We start from the raw sequence: 8,321 nt of genomic DNA, 5'->3' as shown, positions 1-8,321 counted from the left end.
TCCTCAAAGAGTTCAAGTTAACCCTCTGGAGTCGATTAACGCGTATACGCGTTTTGGGGTATTTTCTCCTGATAACCCCGAAAAGAACTTAAATTACACTTTCAGTTTTTGATCGTACAAATAAGAGCAATACATCAATCAAATCTGTAAAGGGTCTCCTTTTTTGTATACAGACATAATAACAAAAAAAAACTTTGTGCACTTATAAAATAAGATAACAAACAAGGAGTGCTGTTCTGCAGCCTTTGTCTGCACTGATCTTCAGTTACAAATTCGTCATTAAAATGAACTGTAACTCAGTGAATACTCAACATAGAGACATGAGAGAGATATCTATAGAAAGCCTGACATGGTCTACTTTTTAAACTAAACAAGTGCTGCCGCCGAAAACAAAATATTCTGTGATAAAGTAAGTCCATATGAAAACACGCGATGTCCGTTTTTCACGTCTCCCTTCCTTATCTTCTAATGCGACCACGCACCCGGCCGCCCGCGCAATCGAGCGTAGCAGCGCTAATCTTTGAGATTCACAACGATTCGATTTCACTCTTGGAAGCGCGCGGCTTTTGATACCTCAACTCCCACACAACAGAAGACAACGCAGGCAAGGGCGAGATTGTTCTTCACAGTTTTTATTATTTTATTTCTGTTTCACGCTTCGCGATGAGACATTACGATCGCTAATTAAGCGATACATAATTCACCCCAAAAAGATTCGTGATTGGTGGTTGAGGATTTGAGATTTGGATTTCCTTCAGAAAAAAGAAATGAAGCACTTTTATCAGCAGAGATCATAAAACATGATAAGTAAGGGAGTTCACGATTAATGAGATAATTAAGTGACTAATTAAATGATGACTTTGCATTAGTGAAGATCACCTGCTGTTATTGAGAATTACAGAGGATCAGATTTTAATATTTTATTGGTTAAAAACATGGCCACCATCATGGAGATCAGTGTTTGATTTAGTTTTGCTCTGACCCTATGACTTTGTTGTGGTTAGATCTCTCTCTGTATGGTGGTGGTGTTGTAGAGAAGAGAGATCAGTGATATACAATAAAAATAGTCACAATGATCTGGTGTGATCATATTCAAAATAATGCTTTTTTTATTTCATAAATTTAAGTTAAGAATAATCATCCCAATGAAATTACCACACGCATAAAAAGTACTGCTCTAATATTTACAGAAAATGAATTTTAAATATGTGTAGCACATACAGAAATTTGAACTCCAGTGCTTTTAGACACACACAGATATCAAGAACCAGCATATGAATCTCTACAATGGCGACAATCAGCAAAATGCTTCATGTTGCAATACATGAAAAACTCCAATAATGCACTACAGTATGAATCATTACCACTGTTGAGGATCATATTATAAATGTTCATGGCTAAATGCCTATTTAATGCCTAATTCAAGATTTGTTTCAGCATTGCACAAGTGTTTGCTGCAAAACAATAATGCATTTGCTTAGAAGCAAACTTATAAAAACTGCTAAAAGGCTCAAGTGAGCCCAACTGAAGTAAAATACTGACCACAATTATGGTGGTCAAAGTTTTTTTTTCTCCTTCCAATTGATTTCATCCAAGGCTGTGCTTAAATTCAGTTGTAGTTCTTGTGTTTCTCTTTTCTTCAGTGATTTTTGACTGTTAACTGTAGGTGTTCATCACTAATGCACAAATCATCACTTAATTAGTCACTAATTATCTCATTAACTTTAACTCTTTGAGGACTTGGGATATGACTTGAAGACTTGCTTGTGACTTGGAAGTCCCACCTCTGCAGAAAATGTACTTGGCATACATATTTCTTTTTTTTATTATTTTATTTTTATAAAAAAATGATCCTTATTTGTATTTTTCTAGTGCTCAAATAAATCACTTATACAATGTCTAAGATTCTGTCTATTGTTTTATAATGGGGTGGGGGGACTAGACATAGTCTCAGAAAAATGGTTGCAGGAATAAAATTTTTTATGGTATCTTCTTCAAATTTGAAACAGAAACTCATGAGACAGGTGACTTTCAACCCATTACTTTTCTGGATTGCTCCAGTACTGATTTCATGTATTTGTATATGAAAAAAAAACAAGAAAAATCAGTGTGGTACAGTTTTTTTTTTTCAAGGCACTTCAGTGTCTATAACTTTTTATATTTTTGAGCATTATCAACTCTGGATGATGGATAGTAAAGCCCAAAGGGTCTTCTTTCCAAATACACTAAAATTGTGTGTGTGTAGCACACTGAAGTCAGGAACTGTTACAATTCTAGGAGATAAATAAATAAATACAAAATAAATAAATTATATATATATATAATATAATATCTAGGTGTATATTATATATAATATATATAATATATATATATTTTGATTTTGTTTTTTTTTTTTTTTTTTTTTTTTTTTTTTTTCGGTGCTGTAGACGGTGTGTTTGTTCGTGACTCTGAAGCACTTTGTGTGCAGCAAACCTGTGGGAGAAAAATTCTGATCATATAGAAGTCCTTACGTACTGATGATGATCTGGTCATCATATAGTGGCCTTATTCACTAACGTCATCAGAGATGTTTAATGTCTGAGCATGTTAAATGTATTAATTTCATTTAGTTGTAGTCTTAGAATTTTACTGTTTGAAATGTAGCTTTGCTTAGATATTTTGAAGGTTTGAAAGTCATTTTGAAAAAATTATCTAGACACAAGTATGCATAGTATAGTCAAAGACATCAAGAATCTGCATATGAATGTCAAACAATGGTGGAAATAGTCAGACCAGCTCTGTTTATCACAAAACAAGCTTTTTGTTTATTGTCACTATTGTTGAAAAAAAAAAGAAAAAGAAAAAATAGGAAAGCAAACAAAGTAATGTAAGATTGTAGGATGCGAAAGTTGATGTGTGCAAAACTCTCATCAGTTGTACATCAATGTCCAAACACTGTCCATAGTTGAAGTTGACTGATAGCAAATTATACCGTTAAACCTCTTGTAATGAAAACAAGCCACAGCTCTCAAACACCAGACTCTTCCTCACCAGGAACAATCAAAAAATAGTTCAGTCTATGGACTCATGTTGAAAGGACCGTTAAATCCCGATTCAGACCGGACCATGATCCCAGATAGCAACATATTGTTGGCCCAGATCTGGCCCAACCTCCTGGCACATGGTGGAATGATGATCTGGCCCACATGTAGCGTGGAATGATGGCACTTGGGTGTACTGCTCCTGAGTGCCAGATCTGAGCCACAAGCAGGCCATAGCAATGCCACATGTCAGCCAAGAACAAAGAAATAAACCACACTGGATCTTTCTGAGCCCACAAATCTTCATATGTTATTTATAGAGTCCTCTCAGCTTGCTAAAGCTTTGTGTTACAAGCAAAATCATTGAAAGGAAGAAGAGGACAGAACAGCCTTTTAATTGAAATCACCTGAAGATAAAAGACATTAAATCTCTGAAGATCTCAGCAGAGGAGGATTAAACAACTCCACAACCTCCGAAACAACTTCCACAAACCGGCATCACCAGCTTCACATATTACTAACCAGACTGACTTTATGATAGAGGTCTACAAGAAGTTTCTTATTGAGAATTAACAAGGTTTAAAGCTAATGTTTGTTTCATTCCTGAAGTCACCATAATGGTGATTGTGTTTCCATTAGCTGGGCTCTTTACCCTCTGGAGTTGATTAACACATATATGCGTTTTTGAGGAATTTTCTCCTGATAACCCCCCGAAAAGAACTTAATTACACTTTCAGGTTTGGATCGTACAGATAAAAGCAATACATCAATCAATCTGTAAAGGGTACTACTTTTATTTGTATCTACACATAATAACAACAAAACTTTGTGCATTTATAAATAAAAAAGAAAAAAACAGAGTGCGCTGTCCTGCAGCCTTGGTCTGCGGTGATCTTCATTCGGAAATGCGTCATTAAATGAACTGTAACTCAGTGAATACTCAACACAGAGACATGAGAGATATATCTATAGAAAGCTTGACATGTCTACTTTTAAAACTGAGCAAGTGCTACCAAAAACAAAATCTCTGTGATAAAGTAATCCTATGAAAGCAACGGCAATGTCCGCTCTTTCACGTCTCCCTTCATTATATCTAATGCGAACATGCCCAAGCTCGCACTGAGCGCGCTATTGTTATTATAATCTTGAAGCTCGCAACTGCAACCACCATAACAAAAAAAAACAAAACACCTAGAACTTGTACACATTTTTTAAATGTTACTGTTCACTTCGCGCTGAGAAGAATAAGACATAATTCACCTCAAGAAGACCGCTGAAAGGAATACAACCTAGCAGAGATAAACATGAGTAAGTCTTTTTTATTATTAATCTACTTTTATTAGTTTTCATATAACTTGTACACATTTTACTATTTAGACTTTTTCCAAAACTATAATTCTGACTAAATGTATAATCAGGTTAAACATTATGAAGTTTCATTTACATCATCTCAATGTTTCACGATGCCAGGATGTTTTTTTTTTTTTTTATGTTCTATGACATAGACAGCAATATGATAAAAAAAGTAATATGAGTTGTAATGTTGCTAGCTTAATGTCAGTAAGAATGATTATACAAAACTTTACTGAGATAGGCTATTCTCTGTTCACGAATATAGCCATATATGTTTATAACTATATATATTGTATAGGTCTTCATACAAAGCATGCTTGTGTTTTTAAGAATGTAACTAAGCTTCTGTTCAACAATATCTGCTCTGATGTAAATAATAATAATAAAAAAGTCTATCAAGTAAGCTGTAAATAACACTGACAATAAATGTTCTATGTGGTAATTGTGTTCTTTTTTTTCCCTGTAAATTACTAATAGTAAGAGTGACCATCACAATAATGTTAATAATGCAGTTTATTTGAGTAAACAGCACGCTTACTTTTTTTATTTCAGATAAATAATAACCTGTTGCAAAGCGAGCCAATGCAAATAAGCAGCCCACTCAGGAATCTGGAACCAAGCAAGGCACACACTCCCATCTCTTCAAAGTCTCTTCAGAAAAGTATGTCCTTCAGAGCACATAAACAATATACATTTTGGAAATGCCAGGTATGTGACGTTCATTTATATATTTCAACACATGACTTATTTTAGCACACAAGTGCATGAAAGCAAATATTGGTGAAATATTTTTGCAATAATCATGTTTTAAAATTTAAATTATTCCTGTGAAAAGCGAATTTTCAAGCAACATGTGTAACAAATATACTTACCCATTTAAACGCTGGAGTCTGTATATTATATATATAAATTAAATATATAGTATAGATATATATATTATAATATATAAATATTAATATACTATATCTATAAACTTTTTTGCACACAAGTTATTAATAAAAACGATAATAATTAATAATATCCATCTCTTTTCAAATTTACATTTTTTTGAATTTTTTTTGAGTAACAAATCATAATATTAGAATGATTTCTGAAAAGTTGTGTGACTGGAGTAATGATGCTAAAAAATTCAGCTTTGAAAGTCAGCATTGATTGTTCCCAATAAACTGTTTAACTGCACTCGCAAGTGAATCTCAAAGTTTTTTGTGGGATAATTAAATATATTCTAAATAAACGACAAACCTAAAAATATATATATTTATTTTGTCCTCACATTCTTTCTTGTAACTCTTCCCTCTCGGTCACTCACCTGCCTGAAAGGCTCATTATGCAGCTAATTATGTGGGTCTTTGTCTTCTCAGGTGTGAATCAAACAAATATTCATGATAGTTGACGCCTACTCGCATATGACCTTTTGAAACAAAAAAGTGTCTTTTTATTTAATCTATTTTTCTGTGAGTTCAGTTCTGTGATTGATTTTCACATAATTTTGAAGCAAAAATTCTAGGCTACAAGCTCCAGGTTTGACAGTCTTGTGAACAAATGCTCTGTATGTGTTTTATGACCTTATTTCAGTGACTTCAAAATTTTAGTTTTTACTAACCACGAATAAACATTGTTTTCTCAAAAACACAATCATGTACATGCATGCTATTTACATATTATTGTAGCCCCGTTTTCTACTGATTACAGTGTTATTAGACTTTAGCCATGTATCTATTTATAAGCAACTGAAAAAAGCACAAAATCTGGGGAAGTTCAGGGGATGTCCAAATTTCTCCAATATACCCAAAAACCCCCTAGACCTCAGAGGATTAACTCTTATTATTAATATTTTGTCTTTGGCGCCATTGTGTTTGACACATTTGCGGTATTTGATGTTGATGGTTTCACAATTACCATACAACAGCATGATTCTGATGTCTTTTGAAACTGTAATTTAATGCATTCACATTACAAAACCTTTATTAAAACAACTTGAGTTAAAACATCAATTTAAAAGTACACAGAAAATTGATTCAGCACTGACTACCACGATATCAGCACTCAGCATAGGAATTTCAACAATGGCGACAAAATATTTCAAACTAATCGGATCAATTCTTTCACATCACAAAAAGCTACTAAAAACACCCTACAACAAACAACAGCAAAAATACAAAATAAATGCAGTGAACCAAAGTTAGAATTAAAAAAAAAAATAGGATGATTCCGCTGCATAATTTATTCATGCTGTGATACATGCTGGGAGTTTTGTACTTTGTTTATCCAGCATGCATTGCAACATTACACTTTTTTAAGTGTCACCATTGCGTTGAGGTTCATGCATCTTGATTTATGACTACTGACTTGGTCGTCGCTGTGTTATTGGAATTTTAAACTTTTTTTTATTTAATTTTATTTTTTTAACTGATTCTGCATTACCTTATACCTCATTCTTCAACATCAAACAGCAAATGTATTATTGGCACAACACAATTGTTCCAATTAAATAACATTAGTGACTGTCAATAGTTGACAATCATCAGCTGATGTCATTTTGGTCTTTGTTACTGCCAACGGTGTTGATACCTACACCATCACAACAGCAACTAAAAATGAATTATCTGTAATAAGAGTTAATAATCCCAGCGGACTGCAAACACTATCACCAATTATGGTGACTTCTAATGAAAAACCTTAGATTTTAACCGGTGTAATTCTCAAAAACAAATTGTAGGACCTCTACACAAGAAATAAAGGAAGTCTGGTTAGTACTATAGTTAAGCTGGAAAATTGCCTGCTGTTTGTGGAGCTGTTTAATCCTCCTCTGCTGAGATCTTAAGATATTGAATTGCTTTTTTTCTTCAGCTGAATTAATCTAAGGCTGGGCTGCAGTCATTTGTTTGTTGCTCGTTCCTTTCTTCTTTTTTTTCTGTCGCGTCGTCTTTCCTTCAGTGATTTTGTCTTGTTAACAAACTTAGACAAACTGAGAGGAATAACAATATACACAGATGTTGTGGCTCGGATAAGATCCATGCGTGATTTTATTTCTTTGATCGTTGGCTTGAAATGTGTGCCTTGCTATTGGCCTGCTTGAGGCCCAGCTCTTGCATAACAGAAGTTGTCCACCAAACGGCCATTCATTCCATGCTACAGATGGGACAGATCATCATTCACGTCGTAGCGTCAGATGTGGGGGGCCGGATCTGTGCCGACCAAATGTTGCCATCTGGGGAATCCTCATGACAACACATTTAACATGTATATATATATTTACGGTCATAATTACCGGATTATAGATTTCAAGTCACGCCTGTTTATAACATATATGCCCCCAATGAGGCAGGGCAACTAGATTGTAATTACTTGGTGAAACCATTTATAATAATGGTCGGTTATAAGTCATTATATAATTAGTAGTTAATGATGAACTAAATCATTGAACAAAACATGCCTATACATTTCATAAATGATTACATAAGTATAAGTAACCATGTTTAGTAATGTTTTATTAAGTCAGTTATAAGTAACGGGGTTGTTATAAAGTTTTTTAGTTAATGATGAACGAATAAGTTACAAAACAGGATTTATAGGTTCAATCAGAATGATTAAGGCCGTGGTTACTAACAGTGTATACTAACAATGTACAAATGTAAGTTAAGTTATAAAAATTTATTTACTCATGACCATAAATCAAACTGATCATTAGTACGATGTTTTATAAGGTATGAGTTGAATACATTATCAACGTATAATCAGTGAAGTATTTCGCTGTCAAAAATGTTTTGTATAATTCTCAATAAACAATTGTTAATCATGAACAAATGATGAATGTATCCTATTCATCACTTGTAAATGTTGACGTTCACTTGCAGGCCTTCTTACTTTTACAAAATTATTTGTATATGATACAAGTCTTTATAACACTTGCTGCCTCCCCTGAGTCCCCCCAAAGTGTAAACTATT

This window comes from Cyprinus carpio, chromosome A1 (assembly GCF_018340385.1).
Source record: "Cyprinus carpio isolate SPL01 chromosome A1, ASM1834038v1, whole genome shotgun sequence".
NCBI classification, from domain to species: domain Eukaryota; kingdom Metazoa; phylum Chordata; class Actinopteri; order Cypriniformes; family Cyprinidae; genus Cyprinus; species Cyprinus carpio.
This window is presented reverse-complemented; position numbering follows the sequence as displayed.